Source organism: Suncus etruscus, chromosome 7 (assembly GCF_024139225.1).
Source record: "Suncus etruscus isolate mSunEtr1 chromosome 7, mSunEtr1.pri.cur, whole genome shotgun sequence".
NCBI lineage: Eukaryota > Metazoa > Chordata > Mammalia > Eulipotyphla > Soricidae > Suncus > Suncus etruscus.
In genome coordinates, this window is record NC_064854.1 from 89,668,619 (window position 1) to 89,691,153 (window position 22,535).

General features: G+C 36.8%; 1 protein-coding gene and 1 pseudogene across 1 annotated transcript in view; one reads left to right on the forward strand and one right to left on the reverse strand.

Moving 5' to 3' along the window:
* Nucleotides 1-22,535, forward strand: part of SHISA6 (shisa family member 6) — a 462,012-nt gene that overhangs the window by 105,498 nt on the left and 333,979 nt on the right.
* On the reverse strand, nt 10,619-11,729 carry LOC126013610 (ubiquitin carboxyl-terminal hydrolase MINDY-1-like; annotated as a pseudogene).

Here is a 22,535-nt window from a genome sequence, read left to right on the forward strand (position 1 = left end):
AATAAGTAAGAGAAATAGAATACCTGTCTCAAATACAGGCAGGGGTTGGGAGGTGGGAGATGGGGGGCATTGATGGAGGGAATGTTGCACTGGTGAAAGGGGTATTCTTTTATGACGAAAACCTAACCACATATTTTTAATCCTGGTGCTTAAGAAAAGATATTATTTAAAACACAAAATGATTATAATATAGAATTTACTTTAATATCAAAGGGTAATGCAGCAATGAAGGTAAAGCAAAGTAACATTATATGGAGCAGGGAAATAAATATTAAAGCAGAGAAGCGAACCAGTTGACTTGTATATTAAATAATTAGTCTGTCTACTCCTATCTTTGAGAAATATTGCGGAGAGAAAAGACCACATCACACCACAGAGATTGGCACGCATCACAAAGAATGAGAACAAGCAGTGTTGGCAGGGATGTGAAGAGAATGTAACTCTTATCCACTGCTGGTGGGAATGCTGTCTAGTTCAACCTTTATGGAAAGTGATATGAAGATTCCTCCGAAAACTGGAAATCGAGCTCCCATACGATCCAGCTATACCACTCCTAGGAATATACCTTAGGAACACAAAAATACAATACAAAATCCCGTCCTTATACCTGTATTCATTGCAGCACTATTTATCATAGCAAGACTCTGGAAACAACCAAGATGCCCTTCAACAGATGAATGGCTAAAGAAACTGTGGTACATATACACAATGGAATATTATGCAGCTGTCAGGAGAAATCAAGTCATAAAATTTACCTATACATGGATGTACATGGATCTATTATGCTGAGTGAAATAAGTCAGAGAGAGAGAAAAACGCAGAAATGTCTCACTCATCAGTGGGTTTTAAGAAAAATGAAGGACATTCTTGCAATCATAATTTTCAGACACAAAAGAGAGAAGGGCTGGAAGTTACAGCTCACTTCATGAAGCTCACCACAAACAGGAATGAGTTTAGTTAGAGAAATAACTACATTTTGAACTATCCTAATAATGAGAATGTATGAGTGAAATAGAAAGCCTGTCTAGAATACAGGCGGGGGTTGGGTGGGGAGGAGGGAGATTTTGGACATTGGTGATGGGAATGTTGCACTGGTGATGGTGGTGTTCTTTACATGACTGAAACCCAAACACAATCATGTATGTAATCAAGGTGTTTAAATAAAATATATAAAAAAGAAAAAAAGAGAAAAAGTTAGGAGGAAGCTATTACAGATATCAGAAAGGAAGGAAAATAGAGGCTTAGCTTTATGTTAATTATTATAACAGTGATGTATGATATAATGCATATGATGTTTATTAATATTATTTTTGAAATATTACAAATTAGTGAAAATTTTACAGTTGATTAGGAAATGTGATGACAGCTAAATGACCTTTGCTATTTAACATTTATGTCTCTCTTTCACCTCATTTTCCCTAACACATTCATCCTCACCATCGATTACCAATATCGCCAGCACTTTAATGATTATATCCACCTCTATTTCCATCATTATTGCATTATAGCATTATGGCATAATGGCATTATGGCAATAATCATTATGCTCATTATCAGATATGAACCATTTGAGAGTTATCAAGATAATCTCTAACTATGTTAATATGTATCTCAAGATTCAATGATATTCTTTCACAGAAGAACAGTTACTAGAATTAAGAAATTTGGTGGCCGGCTAGGTGGCACTAGAGGTAAGGTGTCTGCCTTGCAAGCGCTAGCCAAGGAATGAACCGCGGTTCAATCCCCCAGCATTCCATATGGTCCCCCGAAGTCAAGGGCGATTTCTGAACACTTAGCCAGGAGTAACCCCTGAGCATCAAACGGGTGTGGCCTGAAAAACAAACAAACAAAAAAAAAACAAAAAAAAAAAAAGAAATTTGGTGTTATAATACTAATTGTTCGTAAAGATTTTAGGATTTTCTAAACTTCTGTTAGGAAGAATTTCCACTCAAAGTTAGACTTTTCTCATGTACATACCCCATTGAAAACGATGGCTCCTTTAGTTGAGTACTGAGAAAGCTGAAGTCGGGTTGAGACTGGGGGGCCTCTCCCCTGTGCATGTTTCTTTACTTTCTATTTCCTGAATCTCTCCTGAGAGGGCTGAGAAGGGCTCAGCAAAATCGCTCTCCTAAGCCAAAAAGCCAAGAAAGACTGAGTGAGTGATTGAGTGAAAATGGGCTATCAGCAATGATCCTGCAGAAAGGCAGATCCTTTGTCTGTGAAGGCAGACAGGAAGAATTTGCCCCTGCTGTGAGATTACCAGCTGGGAGAAATTGGGAGAGTGGGGGGCTGTCCCCTTTGTGTGTTACTCTACTCTTCTGTTTCCTGAAACTCTCCTGAGAGGGCCCTGAAGGGTCCAGCAAAATCAATCTCCTAGAGGTGCCCAAGGTGAAAAGCCAAGAAAGACTGAGTGAGTGAGTGAGTGAGTGAGTGAGTGAGTGAGTGAGTGAAAACCAACTATCAGTTGTGACCAGGCAGAAAGGCAGATCCTTTGTATGTGAAGGCAGGTGGGAGGAATCTGCTCATGCTGAGATTACCAACTGGGAAAGACTGGGGAACCTGTTGCCTGTATGTGTTTCCCTACTCTTCTGTCTCCTGAACCTCCCCTGAGAGGGCCGAGAAGGGCCCAGCAAAACCGCTCTCCTAGAGGCTCCAGAAAAGCATGGCTGCTCTGATTCATTTCATGGCCACACAGTCTTTTCTAACTAATGAACCCCACCGTAACACGCAGATAAAAGTCACACTACAAGCATGACAATGGGGAAACCTCACAGTATAACACGATGCACAGAAAATGAAGGTGATATCTCTGATGACCCAAAAAATACCAATCATCTGATTAATCTCTCAGATAAGTTTAAAATAGAAATATGGAGCATCCTCATGGAAATCAAAGAAAACATATTACTAGCTAGACAGAACAAAAAGATAGAAATCAGAAAATTACAAACTATTATTTTCAGGAAATAACAGTTCTGAAAAACATGGTAGCTCAACTGAAGACCTCAATGGAAAGCCTATTCAACAGGGTAATAGCAGCCGAGGACAGAATCAGTGAACTGGAAGATCAAATGCAAACAAATTCATACAGTAGAAGAGATTGGAAAAAACCTTCAGGCAAATGATCATACAATGGAATAAGTGCTCAAAGAATGTGAACAGATGAAAATAGAAGTTTTTGATAAACTCAACAGAAACAACGTAAGAATCATTGGAGTCCAGAGGCCCAGGAAGGGAATTCCCAGGAAGAATCAACAGTCAAAGCCATCACCAGAGAGAAACTCCCAGAGCTAAAGACTGCATACAATCAAATCCTGCATATCTGAAAAGGTCCAGCTAAAAAAGATCTTAAGAAAATAACCCAAGACACATCTTAGTCACAGTGACGAATCCTGCAGATAGAGACAGAATACTGAAAGCAGCAAGAACAAAAAGGGAAATTACATTTAAAGGAGCATCCTTAAGACTTAAAGCATACATGTTAAAAGAAACTCTCAAGGCTAGAAAACAGTGGGGGATATTGTGACAAGATTGGATGAAATGGAGGCTACACTTAGAATACTAACACCCGGCCTGACTCACATTCAAGTCTGAAGGAAGAATACAGAGCTTAACAGATAAACAATGGCTCAGAAACTTTATAGATGCAAATCTAGCCTTAAGGGAAAAGCTGAAAGGTCTACTTTAAGACAAGACAGACAACAGACACACCAAACTTATACACAAAGATGATATTAAATCCCATGACAATCCTCTCCCTCGATGTCAGTGAACTAAAACCACCAGCTAAGAGACAGAGTGGCAAAATGGATCAAAAAGATGAATCCAACCTTCTGCTGCCTACAAGGAACAAACCTGAATTGTCAGACGAATATAGACTCAAAATCAAAGGCTGGCTGAAAATCATTCAAGCAAACAACACCCATAAAAAAGCTGGAGTGGCCATAATGATATCAGATGACACAAACTTTTGACTCAGAAAAGTCGGAAGGGACAAAGATGGACACTTCATACTAATCAAGGGGTATGTGCAATAGGAAGAGGTCACATTACTAAACATATACACACCCAATGAGAGACCTGCAAAATATCTAATACAATTATTGACAAATTTCAAAGAGGACATCAGTAATAACACAATAATTATACACACCCAATGAGAGACCTGCAAAATATCTAATACAATTATTGACAAATTTCAAAGAGGACATCAGTAATAACACAATAATTGTGGGAGACCTCAACATGGTCTGGTCAAACCTTGATATGTCAACCAGACTGAAACCCAACAGAAATATACTTGTCCTGAAAAGAGAAATGGAAGAAAGAGGTCTAGTAGATATATATAGGAAAATCCATCCCCAGAAACCTGGATACACATTCTTTTCTAATGTACATGAGTCATTTTCGAGGATAGTCCACATGCTAGCACATAAAACATTTCTTCATAAAATCAAGAGGATATAAATTTTAGCTGACCACAAGGCTCTGAAATTAGAGTTGAACTACACAAGAAAGGACACAGAAGAAGAACGTTAACAACTGGAACAAGAAGTTGTCCGATATGAAATCAAAGAGGAAATAAAAACTTTCCTGGAAATAAATGACAATGAAGACACAAATCATCATAATCTATGGGACACAACAAAAGCAGTACTGAGAGGAAAATGTATAGCTTTGCAATCACACATCAGGAAGGAAGAAGGAGCATACCTGAATAGCCTAATGATGCAGCTTATAAAATTAGAAAATAATCAAAATAGGAACCAACATTAGGGAGACAGAAGGAAATAACAAATCTTAGAGTAGGAATCAATGAAGTGGAAACCCAAATATCAATCTGAAAGATCAATGAAAGCAGAAGTTGGTTCTTTGAAAAAAATAAGCAAGATTGATAGACCAATACCCATCAGATAAGAGGCTAATATCCAAAATATACAAGGCACTGACAGAATTTTACAAGAAAAACACATCTAATCCCATCAAAAACTGGGGAGAAAAAATGAACAGACACTTTGATAAAGAAGAAATACAAATGGTCAAAAGGCACATGAAAAAATGCTCTACATCATTAATCATCAGGGAGACTCAAATCAAAACATCTATGAGGTACTATATCATGCCACAGAGATTGGCGCACATCACAAAGAGTGACAACAGCAGTGCTGGCAGGATATGGAAAGAAAGGATTTCTTCTTCAAAGCTGGTGGGAATGAAGTCTAGTCCATCTTTATGGAAAGTGATATGGAGATTCCTCCAAAACCTGGAAATTGAGCTCCCATATGAACCAACTGTACCACTCCTAGGAATATATTCTAGAAACACTAAAATACAATACAAAAATCCCTTCCTCACACCTATATTCATTGCAGCACTATTTACAATAGCCAGACTGTGAAAACAACCAAGATGTCCTTCAAGAAATGAATGGCTAAAGAAACTGTGGTACATATATACAATGGAATATTATGCAGCCATCTGAGATGATTCATGGAATTTTCCTATTTATGTATGTACATGGATTCTATTATGCTGAGTGATGTAAGTCAGAGGGAGAGATACAAACACAGAATAGTCTCCCTCATTTTTGGGTTTTAAGACAAAAGACATTTTTGCAATAATTCTCAGATACAAATGGAGGAGGGTTCGAAGCTCCAGCTCACAAAATGAAGCTCACCACAAAGTGTGGTGAGTTCAGTTACAGAAATAACTACACTGAGAACTATTATAACAATGTGAATGAATGAGGGAAGTATAAAGCCTGTCTAGAGTAGGGTGGGGGTGGCGTGGGGAGATTAGAGATTTGGGACATTGGTGATGGGAATATTGCACTTTTGAAGTGGGGTGTTCTTTACATGACTGAAACCCAACTACAATCATATTTGTAATCAAGGTGTTTAACGATACATTGGAGTTATGGTTGGGAGTATTGTAAAATGAATTGTAGAAGAAAATTGAATAACTTTCAATAATAAAGAAGTGAGGTCAACACTAAATGGATTCTAGGTATGTGTTAAATCTGATTGGCACAGACTTGACTAGGAAAGTATAATATATTTGCCTTGTCTATTACATTCTTGTCTATTACACTCTTCTCTGTACACTCTTTAATGGCCTTCAGTACATACACATCAGCGCCCTAAAGATATGAGGGGATCAACACACTTGCTTTGCATATATGTGGCCCTGATTTGAACTCTGGTACTGCCGGTGGTCCTTTGAGCAGAAATAGGTTTGACTCTGAGCAAAGAGAACCACCAAGTGGGCCCAAATACTAACTCTTTCAAAACTCAATTTCTGGGACCAGAGCCATGGCACAGTAGGAAGGGTGTCTTCCCTTGTACATGGCTTCTCTTGTTTTGATCCCAGCATCCCATATGATCTCCATATCCTGCCAGAGTAAGTTCTGAGTTCAAAGTCAGTAGTATCTGCTGAGTCCTCCTGAGTGTAACAATAAGAAGAAAGAAAGAAAAGGAAGAAAACTGAATATGCAATAAAATTAATTTATTCATAATAATTGAGCAATTTTATGTTAATTATAAAAATTTCAGGATAATTTTATACACATTTGCTGGTTGGATTATATGGGTATTATGAGAAAAGATTGTAGGCATGTCAAATTTTATAAATTTTGTCCTGAGTAAATGATGAAAATAGTACAAGACCACTGTAATCACCTGCATAAATAGAGAAAATTTAGGAACTTATTTGTAATGTTATTTGTACTGTTATAACATATTTGTAGATGAACTGATTTGTATTGTTAAAAGAAAGATTTTGCCACAGCAGTTATAGTGAAACAAAATGATCTCTCTCCCTCCTGTGATCCTTTCTCCCTTTTCTTTCTTTCACATATACACATGTCCCAAGTACAAACTTTTTCTCTTAGAGACCTAGATATGAAAGATAGATATATTTCTCCTAAGCTGAATCACTAATGACCCATTTGACTATTAATGTTTTTATATAATTTTGGGGCATAATTATTTACTTATTGCATTCAAAATGCATAGTAGATATTCAATGGGATCTCTTCAGTAACTAGTGGCAGAATAAGAACTCTAGTATATTTAACAAAGTTTAACGAACAAAGTTTATTTATATTTGAAACTAGCAGTTTTAAATTAGCAGTTGCTGATGCAGAATAAGTTTCTTCTTCCTATTTTCTTCTAGTGGAAGTCATTACAGTGGTGGAATGTCTGTTGTTTATAAGACACTGCATTGATTATATAATGGCTCTGGCTTCCAAAGCACATGGCTTCCAAAGCATGTAGCCTCTATATCCTGGTCCATGGTACTGCTCAAAGCTATGTTCTAGGAGGAAAATTGGTCCCAAATCAAGTTGATTTTTTATGAATATTTGCTTAAAATTGACATACCAAGCCAATTTACATTCTGCTTATTAAAGAGTTTTTGATTGTGGGTTCTTTGTGACCTTCCAATAAAACATATAGGAGTTATTTGACTAAGAATGAGGTTAATGTTCAGTGTTATCATGGTACCTTGAAGGGACATAGGGCTATATGTTGCATTTTAAAATAAAAGGTAGTATAAAAAGGCATGTTATATAAAAACACCATGTCTACCATTTGTGTTTCTTACCATAACCACAACTAGTTGTCTCCTTAAATGAACTGTAAGTTAACAAGACCCCTGTGAAGACACAAGGTCTCTGTGATCACAGAAGTTTTCTTAGAAAAAAGTCTGAAATCACAGAAGGACTTTTGTTTTATTGCTTGCCCTTCTGATACAGAGGTTGCAGGTTGTTTATCAATTAGTCAAAACACACATTTTGATAAACCTTGGCGAGTAATTCTAAACTCTGTGGGCTTGTTTGTGAACTCAGTAAAATTTAAGACTATATATTTTCAAATTTCCTTGTTTGTGGTTTTTCTGCTAGAAATTTGGGCATGGAATGAAAGAAGATAATTAATTTTAGATTATTTGGAAGTTTTACAAGATAAAATATATAGCCAGTTTTTTTTTCTAAATCAAAGTTTGTGGAGATTTAGCTGGAACACTCTAGAACAGATATATAAATATAGACATTTCCTTAATTCTATCTTGTACCCCTTCAAAGGAAGCAAGTCATCTATTCTTAATTAGAAAAAGTGATTGGTTGAGATGCCAGAGTGGTGGAGCAAGCAGTTAGGCATCTGCTTTGCCCATGCTAGCCTAGGATGGACCGTGGTTCGATCCCCCAGTGTCCCATATGGTCCCCCAAGCCAGGAGCGATTTCTGAGTGCATAGCCTGGAGTAATTCCTCAGTGTCACCAGGTATGGCCCAAAACCAAAAAAAAGAAAAAGTGATTAAGTGGATAACACTGCCAACAGCCAGTCAAAAGTCCACATTAAGTGCCACCCCCAGCCTTGTTTCTTGATTTTGATCTGTATTCAAACCTTCACTTTAATAAATGTGATATTTCTTGCCCTGTAAGAATTGGATTAAAGGAAATGGGGCCAAGGAAGTCTAAGTAGGGCAGGTCGCAGCACAGTGAGGAGACATTGCCTGCCAAATTACTTTGTGATGAGATCTGGGACTTCAGTTTAGGATCTTACAAGGAGGACAGGGCATTCTTACTGTAGAGAAACATCCTCTGTACCCACGAAATAAAGCTAACGTTGAAATATATTATTTAGAACATAGCTTTAGGTCTCATATTTATGGTAAAACTGAAGGTCTGCCTCCTAGGACATAGGTTCAGCTCCAGGATAATCAGAGAAGCATAATTATAGTAGAAACAGTATATAGACTATAAAACCATTTATAAAGACATTGGTGAATCTTTATGTACTTTGTGTTAACTTTCCTCTATATGAGAAATAATCCTACTTGTAGAATTTGTGGAGGAAATAACTAGTCTGTGGAGATAATAGACAATAAATACAAGGTACCTAGCATATTCCCAGCATGTGGTTGATAACAAGTGTTAGTTTTATTATAGTGAAGTTTATACTGATACTATTTAATTATCTTATACTTTGCTTTCCACAACTTTCAGGATGGAGAATATTGTACTTTCTTTACCTCTGTTCAATTATTTCCCTTACTAAAGGATTACTAAATGAAATCTTATAAATTGAGTAATGTGATCATCCTTGTTGTCATCTCCAGTTGACGGAATTAAGTTTGGAAAGAATTACTGACTTGCTTTAATTTATACAACTCACATGTTTACAAGAAATTGTAACAGAATTCCTGCGCTCTTCATAGTAGGCATTGTTTCTATAACTGCCACTAGTTTTATTCATGGTTTTTTTTTTTTGTATTTGTGTGCATGTTTTGGGCCATGTGTAGTTGCTTAGCAATTCCTACATGTTCTGCATATTGGATCACTCCTGAAATTGCTCAAGACCATATGTGTCTGAACCCAGAGTCAGCCTTGTGAAGGCCACCACTATGAACACTGTACTGTCTCTCCAGCCCCATCATTCACAGTTCCGAGGTTAATTGGACCAAGAATAAGAGAGAAGAGAGGAGAATGGCTAGGGCAGTGACCTAAATTTTTCAGTTTTATGAGGTTTATGCTTGAAGTGCAGCTCTAGGCAAACAACTGGCTCCTTAATTTATCTATGATAGAAGGTTGTTGGGACTTTAGAACCAAGCAGGGTTATTAGAAGTGGACCAACAACCTTGAATCTGGCTTGAGTCACAAGGGCTTCATGGACATTCTCTAAAATTGTTCAAAATCTTTTTTTATTTGAGTAAGCATTATTAAATTGTGATCTTCATAGCTTTCTGTTTGTGTTATTACCATATAAATATTCAGTTTGTGCCTCAGAAGTTTGTTTTTCTGAAACATTCTCTGCAATATAATTCCTTCAGGTAGATTGTTACCGATTTATCTAATGTGCATCAATTCTTTTTAAATTGTTTTATATAAAACATTATTATTTACTGTTATGTATAGTTAAGTTTTAGACATACAATGTTTCAACACAAATATCACCATCACTGTCAATTTCCCTCTAATAATATTTCCAGAGTCCAGAGCATACCACCACCATCACTCCCCCAATAACCTCGTGTGTTAATAATGTGTTAACAGTGTGTCTTGGGTATATAGTTCTGTTCCTTCTTTTTTTTTTTTTTCTCTCGGCGAAGTTTTATTTCCAGCCCCCTCGAAAGACTTTACAAATATGATAGCTAAAAACCTATACCCAAATGTAAATAAAAGAGATGGGCCTGCAAGAGCCAAGAGGATCCAGTCAGGCAGGAAATGGGTGAGGATTTGTCTCTTTTCTGAAATCAGTGTGATGGTTTTGGGAGATAGTGGAAAGGAGGATCTTTTCCCCACCCACCCAAGGTTGCTCTGAATGACTAGAAGGAAGAGGCAGCAACAAGACAAGGCAAAGATACCCATGAGTCTGACCTTGGCACTTTTCTTGTCAACTCTACCCCCAACAGTTCATAAATAGGTTACCCAGCAGGGGTGAGGTATTGAGCTGGGGTTCAGGTGAGTTTCTAGGTTAGGCAGCCTAGAATGAACAGGATTAGAGGAGGACACAGTCTGAATCCTGCTTTGGCTCTGTTGATACTCCCTGAATGGGCCTTCAGATACTGAGGCTCCTCAGATCTGCAGTGAGGTGGCTCAGTGGCCAAGGGGGAGAGTACTGACTATTGCTGGTACTCCTGCTGAAGCTGCTGTGCCAGCTCCAAGTCACGGAGTAGCTCATGCAAGGACAAAGTGATGAGGTAGTCCATGCCCACAAGCCACTGCTTTTCTGGAGATCCATGCTTTACTCTGGCTCCTGGCTCCTGGCCCAGGGAGTGGCTGAAGTGAATGCAAAGTCACATAAGCAGCTGTCCCTATCTATTTTGTGCAGACTCTTTCATATCTCTTGCTCTTCCTGCAGAAAGCTCTGATCAGTGATCAGCAGGTACAGGTGACTCTTGTGCTTGCTTGATCATGCTGCTAAAGTGATTGTTTCAGAAGAAGATGCTAAGTTCTCACTCTGTGATGGCTGCAGTCAGTTCACATAGACCATGGTAAGTCATCTGGCCTGCTATGTACTTGAGAAACTGCTCTGCAATCAGGCCTTCTGTTACCACGTTGCTGTTGTTGGAATGCCTGCAAATGATGATCTTTGCCACTAGTTAATTGTAACACAGTTTTCCCACTGTACTCACTGCCTCAGGAATCTGAGGATCCACCAGTCAGCTGTGTTATAGGGAGATGCCTAGTATGTTGAAGATGCTTCATTCAGGTATGTACTCTAAGTCAAACACGTATTTTAAGTGCACATTGACATCCAGACCTCTACCTAAATTAGGCAGCACTGTTAGTTACATCATCCACATTCTTCTAAAAATTAAGCTTAAGTCCCTCCAACTTCTTTGTAGCTTGACCTACATGAGACAGTCTCTGAGGTAGGCCATGAGTTCATCAGCTATGATCATTTCTTTCTTCAGGGCAGCTTTACATTTCACTGGAGATAGAAGATGTTCCTGATGGAAGATGGGGCAAGGATGCTCTGGGTAATGATGGTATCTGTTCTCTCTTCCAAGCGATCCACTTCACACAATAGAAATCCAGTTCAGGTTGTGAAGTTCTGGGGGACTGAGAAAGTTCCAGTGATCTGGATCTCGCCCCCATCATCTGTACATCCAGCCTCATCCTCTGGGCTAGCCTCAGTGGGCCAGAGTTAACATTGGCAGGAGGGGATTCCAGAGTCTCGCGGTTCTGGGCAGGAAGTGAAGTTTGGTTTGCTGGCCCCTGTTTTCTCATGCTGTCCAGTGCCCTATAAACCTCCACAGTATCCTTCTCCTGAGATAAATCACTGAAGTTTGATGGGTCTTCCTGATTTGCAGTTTTCACTCCCTCTCTAGGCTCAGCCTCTTCAGCAGCTGGATGCTCAAGCTAGGGATGCTCCTTAGTCCAAAGACACTAACTAAAGGTCGCCAAAGAACTCTCTTGTCCTTGAGAACTTCCCTAATCCACAGTCTGGGCAACCAAAGAGGGGTCTATTGGACTAGAAAGCGGATGGGAAGGGACTTGGAAAAGGCATGTTCTGGGAGAGGCTGTGCCTTGAGCATTGAGTCTGTGCTCCGGGAAATATGGGTATTTTGTTTCAGATGAACAGACCGGGATGAGCCCTTTTCAATCTAACTTATCGAGATCAGACAAATCCGGAGGTACAATGGTGGAGTCAGTGTCTTGTCCATGCACAGAGGTGACAGCAACCTGAGTCTCTGAAACTGCAGTGTCCCAGCTTCTAGCTTTGACCTGGTGAGTGCTTTGGGCCCACCATGCTACGCTGGTTTTCAAAGGAAGTTTCTGCATTTCCTTCTTTCTTCTTAATTCTCCTTTTTCCCCTCATAAGGACAAAAATTTTATTTCAGTTCAAGCTCCCAAAGAAGGGGCATACCCAAATCTTGAGAGTCTCGAGATTCTCTGACTTGGTCAGCAGCCTGGAAATCAGCAGGGAGAGGAAAACAACAGAGGTTTTGTCTGTGCTGCAGAGACTTCTAGTTCTGTCCTTTCTTAATATCACCAATGTACCTGAGTCCCCGTCCCCAATTAATTCACATCTGTCTGTATTCTCTTCCATTCATTTTTTTCCCTTTTGCTTACTCTACTCTGAAGCCAAAGTGTTCTAGGTGACCCATGATAAAAACACCATCACAAAATGAAAAAAGAAAAGAAACTGATTCTTTTCTGAGGAAGACCAAGAGATAGCAACAAGCATAAGAATAAAATACTCATCATTGACATTAGGGAAATACAAATTAAGATGACAATGAGATATCATCTTAAACAAATGAGAGTCACATATTAGAACACTTTGAGTTGGTGGGTATGTTGGTTTAAAAGAACCTCTCTCATTCACTGTTGTTGGGGATGCCACCTTTAGAAAACACTGTGGAGGGCTGTCAGCAAACTTTGAATCTAGTTGTCTTATGACCCATAAATTCCACTTTAGGGCTATCTAGTCCCAGGAATGAAACTTTAGTTCAAAAGGACATAAGTACACCTCTAGTCATCATAGCATTCAGTATATTCATGAAGAGTTGCAATCAACCTAGTTGTCCAAAAACAGATAAGGGGATCATGAAGATGTGGCATATATACACAGTGAACACCACATAGCTCAAAGAAACGTAGTTCCTTAATGCAATCTTGCAATTCGCTGAAATTTATGGAACTAAATGGGATTGGAAGATATTATATTAAATGAAGTTAGAATAATAAAAGATAAATATCACATATATGTGAAATTTAGAATAACTGCTTGAACATATTGTTACTGCATTGTCTCTAAATGTAAGGTAGTTTCAGATCCACACTGGTATCTAAATTGGTGTGTTCCTCTGGGAATGACAGTATTAAAGATATATGGCATGTGGTCCAGGAATTGTTGATATTGTGGTGTTTTCATGTATGGTTTGGGCTGCCAGGTCTTCCAGATGTGAGAGAAGGTGGTGTGGAAGTGTGTAAACTCACTCAAAAGAAGTCCTGGCAGTATAAGCCCAAATGCCAACACACTGGGAATTTTGGTCAGATTGGTGCCATCAGCAAAGAGATAGTTTGGCTTCCTCTTCTCAAATTTAGATTTCTTTGGTCTCTTTCTCTTGCCTGTTTGTATTGCTAAAATTCCTTAAATTTTGTTATGGAGAAAATAGGCCTCCTTGACTTGTGTCTTACCTCAAGTGTGAAGACTTTCACTTTTTCATCATTAGGAATAATGTTGGCTACTGGCTTATTATTGAGAGCTGTTACTCTCTTGAATAAGTTTCCTTCCATATATATTTTGCAGAGAATTTTAACCATGAATGAGTTTTGGATCTTACTAAATGATTTATCATCATCAATTGATATAATCATATGATTTTTTTTATATTTCTTCTTTTACTGATGTTATTAATCAATGTTATTTGATTTTTATATATTGAACCATCCTTGCATTTTTGGGATGAAATCAGCTTGATAAAGATATAAAACTTTTTGATGTGCTAATTGATTTTTTGTCAAGATTTTTTTTAGAAATTTTTTATGAATGTTCATTAGTGACTGTGGTCTGTACTTTTGTTTCTTGTTAGTATTTGTCAGCTTTGCGAATCAGCATAATGTTAGATTCATAGAAGGTATAGGGAGGTTCTTGTCTCTTCAATATTTAGAAGAGTTAAGGATCAGTGGTATTGATACTCCTCTGAATGTTAAGTCATCTGTAAATTAATCTGTTCCTGAACAGGGAAGATTCTTAATTACTGTTTCAATATACTTGCTTTGATTGGCCTGTATAGGTTATTTATTTTTTCTTAGTTCTGGGATTCTTATAATTTTCCAGAAATCTGTCCATTTCTTTTAGTTTCTCTAGTTAAGCAAAGTACATTTGTTTATGCAAAATTTCTCTTGGTGTCGTGCACTTCTACAGGTTCTTTTGTAATTAGTACCTTTAATTTCTGAACTAATTTATTTTAGCTCTTTTTACTTTGGTAAGTTTTACCAATGGTTTGACTATTCTATTTATTCTTAAAAAATAAAGACCCTAGTTTCTTTGTTTTGCTTTTTTCATTTCTGTTTTATTAAATTCTGCTGTGATTTTAAGTTTTTTAGTTATTTTTGGGTTCTCTTGTTGATTTTCCAGCTGTTTAAGGTGTGCCTTTCGGTTGTTGATTTATCTTTTCCTTCTTCGCTTATGTAAGCTGTGTTGCCATGAATTTCCCCATAATTACTGCTTTTGCTGGTTTGCATAGATTTTTGTATCTTGTTTCTGAATTATCATTAAGTTTCAAGGAACCTCTTTATTCCTTGTTTTCATCTTTGAATCAGCTGCTATTTTGCATCATGGTTTTTAGTTTCCAAGTATTGGAGTTTCTCTGCATCTTTTTTTTAATATCAATCTCTATCCCTGTGCCATTGCAGTCTGATGGGATGCTTAGCATGATTATTGTTTGTGAATTTTGTAAATAAGACTTATGTTCTAAAAAGTGTACTCCAGAGAAGAATATATATTCTGTTTTATGAGACTGGATGGCACTGTATAAATTCATCATTTCTGAATCTTCTTGATTCTCATTTAGGACTGATGTTTTACTAGTGAATCTATTCAGTGGGGAGAGTGGAATGTTGAATTCTACCACTACTATCACCTTTCCATCATATATTTCTCTAGGTTCATGAGCAAAAGCCTTAAATACTTTGCTATCCCAACATGTAGTGACTATATGTTGATCAGATTTAGTAATTCATTGTCTGTTGTTCCCCTGAACAATGAGTAGTTCCTACTCATTTATGCAATTCCTTTCTTTAGCTTTACTGCAATTTGTTCTTTTTTTTGTTTTGTTTACAGATAGCAATCACTATTTTTTCACCTTAGTGAGATTTTGATAAACAGTTAAGGTTGGAAATAACAGAGAATATATGAATTGATTAAATAATTGTAATGCCCTGTGAGGTATTGAAAGCATGTTATTACATTCACTCATACATAACACATTCATGATCTAATTCTGTTAGTGATAACTACATTTTTTAGTAAAACCTAAACTTGAAAAAAATTGAGAGTGATATTAAAACAGAACATGACTTATACAACTTTCTATACTTTTTTAATATATAAATCTTTAAGCACCATGATTACAAGCATATTCGTAGTTGGGTTTCAGTCATAAACTAATACCCCTCCATCACCAGTGCAACATTTTCACCACCAATGGCCTCCCTTCTCCCCAGTCCCTGCCTGTATTCTTGACAGGCATTCTACTTCTCTTATTCTTTAACCTTGTCATGCTAGTTGTTAGTGCAGTTATTTCCCTAACAGTGTCACCACTCTTAGTGGTGAGCTTCAGCTTGTGAGCAGGTCCTTCTTGCCCCTTCCAGCCCTTAACTCTATTAACTCTGAGCCTTATTACAGTAATGTCTTTAATTTTTATTACAACCCATACATGAGTAAGACTATTCTGTGTCTGTCTCTCTCCCTCTGACTTATTTCTCTCAACATAATAGATTTCATGTACTTTCATGTATAGGAAAATTTCATGACTTCATCCTTCTCGATGTCTCCATAATATTCCATAGTGTCTATGTACCACAGTTTCTTTAGCCATTCATCTGTTGAAGGACAACTTGGTTGTTTCCAGAGTCTGGCTATTGTAAATAGTGCTGCAATGAATAAAGATGTGAGGAAGGGACTTTTGTATTGTTTCTTTGTTTTCCTAGGATATATCCCTAGGAGTGGAATAGCTGGATCATATTGGAGTTTAATTTCCAGTTTTTTTGAGGAATCTCCATATTGTTTTCCATAAAGGCTTGACTAGATAGCATTCCCACTAGCAGTAAATAAGAGTTTCTTTCTCTTCACATCCCCACCAGCACTGATTGTTCTTGTTCTTTGTGATGTGTGCCAGTCTATGTGGTATGAGATGATACCTCATTGTTTTGATTTGCATCTCCCTGATGATTAGTGATGTGGAGCATTTTGTCATGTGTATTTTGGTCATTTGTATTTCTTTTTTGAGGAAATGTCTGTTCATTTCTTCTCTCCATTTTTTGATGGGGTTATGTGTTTTTTTCTTATTAATTTCTGTCAGCAACTTGTATATGTTTGATATTAGTCCCTTGTCTGATGGGCATTTGTTGAATAATTTCCATTCTGTGGATGGCTTTTGTATTTTAGGCACTATTTTCTTTTAGTTGCAGAAGCTTCTCAGATTAATATAGTCCCATCTGTTTATCTCTGGTTCCACTTCTCTGGAGAGTGCTGTTTTCTCCTTGAAGATGCCTTTAGTCTCAATGTCATGGAGTGTTTTACCTATGTATTGTTCTATATACCTTATGGTTTCAGGCCTGATATCAAGGTCTTTAATTCATTTGGATTTGATCTTTGTGCATGGTGTTAGATGGGGGTCCGAGTTTGCTTTTCTGCAAGTGGATAACCAGTTGTGCCAACATCACTTGTGAAGAGGGTTTCCTTGCTCCATTTTGAATTTCTTGTCCCTTTATCAAAGATTAGTTGATTGTATGTCCGGGAAATATTCTCTGAAAACTGAAGTCTATTCTACTAATCTGAGGGTCTGTATTTATTCCAATATCATGCTGTTTTGTTAACTATTGCTTTGAAGTACAGTTTGAAATTTGTGAAAGTAATGCCTCCCATATTCTTTTTCTCAAGTATTGCTTTAGCTTTTCATGTGTGTTTATTGTTCCAAATGAATTGCAGGAGTTTTTGATCCACTTCTTTGAAAAATGTGATTAGTATCTTTAGAGGGATTGAATTAAATCTGTAAAATGCTTTGGGGATTATTGCCATTTTAATTATATTAATCCTGCCAAACCATGAGCACAGTATGTGGTTCAATTTCTGCATGTCCTCTCTTATTTATTGAAGCAGAGTTGTATAGTTTTCCTTGTGTAGGTCCTTCACCTCTTTAGTTAAGTTGACCTCAAGATATTTGAGTTTGTGGGGCACTAATGTGAATGGTATTGTTTTTTTAATATCCATTCTTTCTCTATCATTATTACTGCATAAGAGGGCCATTGACTTTTATATGTTAATTTTGTAGCCTGCCAGTGGCTATATGAATCTATAGTTTCTAGAAGCTTTTTTGCAGTCTTTAGGGTTTTCTAAATATATTACCATGTCATCTGCAAAAAGTGAGGGCTTGACTTCTCCCATACCTATCTGAATGCCCTTGATACCTTTTTCTTGCCTAAACTCTATGGCAAGTTCTTCCAGCACTATGTTAAATAGGAGTGGTGAAAGAGGGCGGCCTTGTCTTGTATCTGGTTTTAGAGGAAAGGCTTTTAGTTTTTCTCCATTGATGATAATGTTTGTCATTGGCTTGTGGTTGATGGCCTTGATTATATTGAGAAAATTTTCTTGCATTCTCATCTTGCTGATAGTTTTTTATCAAGAATGGGTGTTAGACCTTATCAAATGCTTTCTCTGTATTTATTGATATGATCATATGATTTTTGTTTTTCCGTCGATTATGGTGTATTATGTTGATTTTTTTATGGATGTTAAACCATCCTTGCATTCCTGGAATAAAACCTACTTGGTCGTAGTGGATGACCTTGATGATGCATTGAATCTATTTGCCAGAATTTTGTTGAGGAACTTTTCTTCTGTGTTCTTTAGGGATATTGGACTGTTATTTTCTTTTTTTTTTAGCAGCATCTCTGTCTTTTTTTGGTATCAAGGTGATGGGTTTGTCTTTCCCAGCATTTTTTCTTTTATAGAACTTTAATAATTATTTCTATCCTTTTACTCTATCCTAAAATTTTTGGTGTATTTCCTGTAAGCTGCAATTGCTTGAGTTTTGTTCCTTGATCCAAACCTCTACACTGTGCCTTTTGATGAAGAGATTAGCCCATTGACATTCAAAAAAAAAAAAAACTATTAACAGCGAGCTTTGTGCCATTATATTGTGTGGGGTGATTGTTCTTCCAAATTGTTATTTGTTTCATATAAGTAAAATTTTAATAGTTAATTTAGAATTGATTTTGTTATTGCATATGTTGCAAGTTATTTTTGTCTCAGATTGTTTTACAGCCCTCTCCCTCATATTAACTAGAGGTTTACTAGCTAGTGGACTTTAGGTTCAAATTTCTTTCATTTAATAATTTCAATATGACATTCCACTGTATTCAGATTTATTTGGGAAATCTGGTGTGATTTACATGTTCTTTCCTTTATATATAAGGTTTTTCTTCATTCATTGAGAAGTCCATCTCTCTCATTGTTTTTTGCCATTTTTATTCTTTTAAGTCTTAGTGTTCTGCTTGGATCTATTTTGTTTGGTATTCTTTTGACCTCTTATATTTGTACAGCTGCCTCTTTCCAGAGAATGGGGCATTTTTTCTGCTAATGTCTCTCCCACTACTTGTTCTCCCATTTACCCTTTCTTTTTTACTTCTTTATCAATGCTAGCTTGTACTTTGTCTGCAAGGTCACTTATATGGTTTTCTGCCTGTGAGATTATGCTTCTATTAATTCTTTCTTTTTGTTTGTTTTTTTTTGGGGGGGGGCCACACCATTGAAGCTCAGGGGTTACTCCTATCTATGCACTCAGAAATCACTTCTGGCTTAGGGGACCATATGGGACACTGAGGATAGAAACAAGGTCTGTCCTGGCTCAGCTACCTGCAAGGCAAATGCCCTACCTCTCTGCTATTGCTCCAGCCCCACTTCTATCAGTTCTTAACATATTCTTTAATTCTTTCCATTCCATTTGTATTGATTCTCTTATATATTGAAAGACTTGTTTGAATTGCTCATCTATCAGTTGCTTAATTTCTCTGGTTAATGTCACTTTGACATATGTTGCTAAGGCATAAATGTTACTTTTAACCTGTTAACCAAACAGGCTCAGCTGTTTTCATAGCCTTGATCTCTACTTATCTGCAACTGCAGTTGACCTTTTTAATTTGTTGTTATTTGCATTTTGTGGTTTCAAATGGTGGCATTTCAGGTTACTCCTTACTTAAGAAAGTGATCTATTGAATTGATTATACAAAAGTGGCTACTAATATATCTTCCTTTCAGGTTTTTTCCTAATTATGCAGGGTTATTTTAGCATTCTAAAAATAGTTACTTGCTTTGAATGACTGAGTTTTGAAGCTGTATACTCTGAGGGAAAAATGCTACCCTCCCCTTAGAAACAAAAGATGCATTGAATGTCTTTGGGTGAATACACTAACATCTGTATGGTTTGGTGATGAGAGGGCAGAAACAAGGCATACTGGAAAACTTTCAGGCCTCTGATGGTAGAGGGAAAATAGTTTTGGTGGTGTGTGGAGTCTGGGACATAGACATCAGCTCCAGAAGTCAAGTTCTTTTCCTAGGATGACACACCTAGGATAAAAGGAGAGAAGGATATCTGGATGGGAATGAACAGTGAAAAAGGTGACATTTGTAGTCTGGAGCATAGAGATTCAGCTTCATAAGTCAGGTCCTGCTCCTTAGAAGAGGCACTTTGATGAGAGAGCAGATGAACATTAGGGCATGCTACTTTTGGGTCTCAGGCTGGAAAAAAGTAGCCTCGCAGTTGGTGTGGGGAGTCTAGGGCATAGTTATTTAGTCAAGACCTGCCCTTAGCATGATGATTATACATATATTAATATTGTTCCTCAGCTTTGTATGCCTTTTTTTGGCCTTCTAGCACTGTATGACTGAGTATATCACAATTACATCCAAGTATATTGAGTCTGTTATCTACTTTACATAATAATGCTCCCTTTATTGTTCCTTCATAAAATACTCCTTGCTGGCAACAGTAGAGTTGAATGTTACTTTCTGTTTAGGTAGTTATGGGGTGGTGACTCTGAGTAAGATTTTTTCTTTCTATAAAAAATGACCAGAAATAATAATCTCTATATTCATTCATGTATAGGCAAATTTTGTGACTTATGTTAAGTGAAATAACTCAGTGGGAGAGAGGTAAACACAGAATGGTCTCACTCATCTGTGGGATTTAAGAAAAATAAAAGTATAACAATAACACCCAGAGACAATAGAGATGAAGGTTGGAAGGACCAACCCATGAAGGTTACCACAAAGTTGTAAGTGCAGTTAGAGAAATAACTGCACTAATAACTACCAAGGCAATGAACTTGAGGATAAAGAAATACTTTACACTGTGTCTATGCTACATATTTTAAGATGCCCTTAATCAAATTGAGAAAGTTTCATTATATTTTTAGGTTGTGGGACCAAGAGATAATACAATATTTAAGGTGCTTGCCTTGCATACGCCTGACTTCAGTTAGATGTCTTACATGGCGTATAGTTATACAAGTGCTGCCTGGAATGATTTGGGAGTCCAGATCTAGGAATAATTTCTGAACAGTATTGTTGAATACAGCCCGCCAAAGAATATAACAATAGTGTTTCTAATTCATGTAATATTTTTACATTTTTATTAAGGAATTTTTAATTGACAGCATGAGATCTATAGTTACAAGATTTTCAAGATTGAGTTTCAATAAGACAATGGTCAGACAACAATCTCCTCACCAGTGTATATGTGCTCCTATCAATTTCTACATTTTACCTCTTGCAACACCCAGATAATTCTATAGCAAACATTTTTCAGACCTCTCTGTCTTTTACCTTTGAGACACTGTGTTTCAGAATTGTTACTTAAAGAGTAATATGCATATCTTTATCTCTTTCAAACACCAGTTTGCCCAGAGTGATCATTTTTATCTTTTATTTCATAGTAGTTCCTTCTTGCTCTAATTGAAATCTCTCTTTGTGGCAAGCTTCCTACTCTGGATTTGTCCTCCTGGCATTTGCCTTATCATCATACTGCCTTTTCAGAATATATCCCACATATAAGTGCATTTTTATATATCTTGCCATCTGATAGTTATGCCATAATAATTCTCTCCATATCATATATGTATAAGAAAATTTCAAGAGTTTATTTTCTTAATAGCTGCATAGTTATTATGCATATATACCCTGTTTTTTATCTACTCATCAGTTCTCAGGCTCTTGGGTTATTTCCAGATTCATCATATTGTAAATAGTGGTGCAATAAATGTAGGAGCGCAGATGCCTTTTCTGAATTTTGATGTGTGGCCACTAGGTTTTATTATGAGAAGCAGTATTGATGTGTCATATGAAGCTAAAATTTTGGTATTTTGGAGCAACTTATATATTGATTTTAGACAAAGGCTGGACCAGTCTACATTCCCATGAGCAGTGACTAAAAAATAAATAAATGTTTAAAAAATTTCTTTATTTTCAAGACCTTTCTTTTTTCAACTATTATGCTGTTTTAATTATTATTAATTTGTAGTGCAGTTTGAGTTGGAGAAAGTGATGCTGCCCATCTTCCTTTTCACAAAAATTCCGTTAGCTATTGGTGTGTGTATGTGGAGGAGGTTATTGATCTAAATGATTTCAGAAGTGTTTGATATATTTGAAAAAATGTCATGAGTATCCTTATAGATACTGCATTAAATATGTACCACTATTGGGGATTATTTAAAAAAATTTTTGGCCACTCTCGGCTATGTGGGCTATGTGCTCAGAAATTACTCCTGGTTGTGGGACCATATGAGACACTGGGGAATCAAACCATGGTCTCTCCTAGGCTATTGCCAACAAGTCAGATGCCTTACTGCTCTGTGCCACCACTCTGGCTCCAGATTATTTTAATTTTAATGATGTTTTCTTTTCAGTTAATAAGCAGGGGAATAATTTCAATTGTCCTATATACTCATCCTCTTTTATCACTGCAGTGATATTTTTGTTATTATCTTTGTATAGGTCTTTTAACTTATTAGTTAAATGATTCCCAGGAACTAGGTTTTCTGAGTTACAATTGTGAAAGGAATTTTTTAAAGTTCTCTCAGATTATTTTTATATAAGAAACCATGAATTTTTTCATATTGCTTTTGTAGTCTGGCATTTTACTGTGAAATCTATTTTTCTAGAGTTTTATTGTAGTCTTTAGGATTTCCTAAATGAAATATTTTGTCACCCACAGATATTGAGTACTTGATTTATTCATTTTTAAAAAATATTTTTATTGAAATCATTGTGGATTACAAATTCTTCATAGTTATATTTTAGACTGA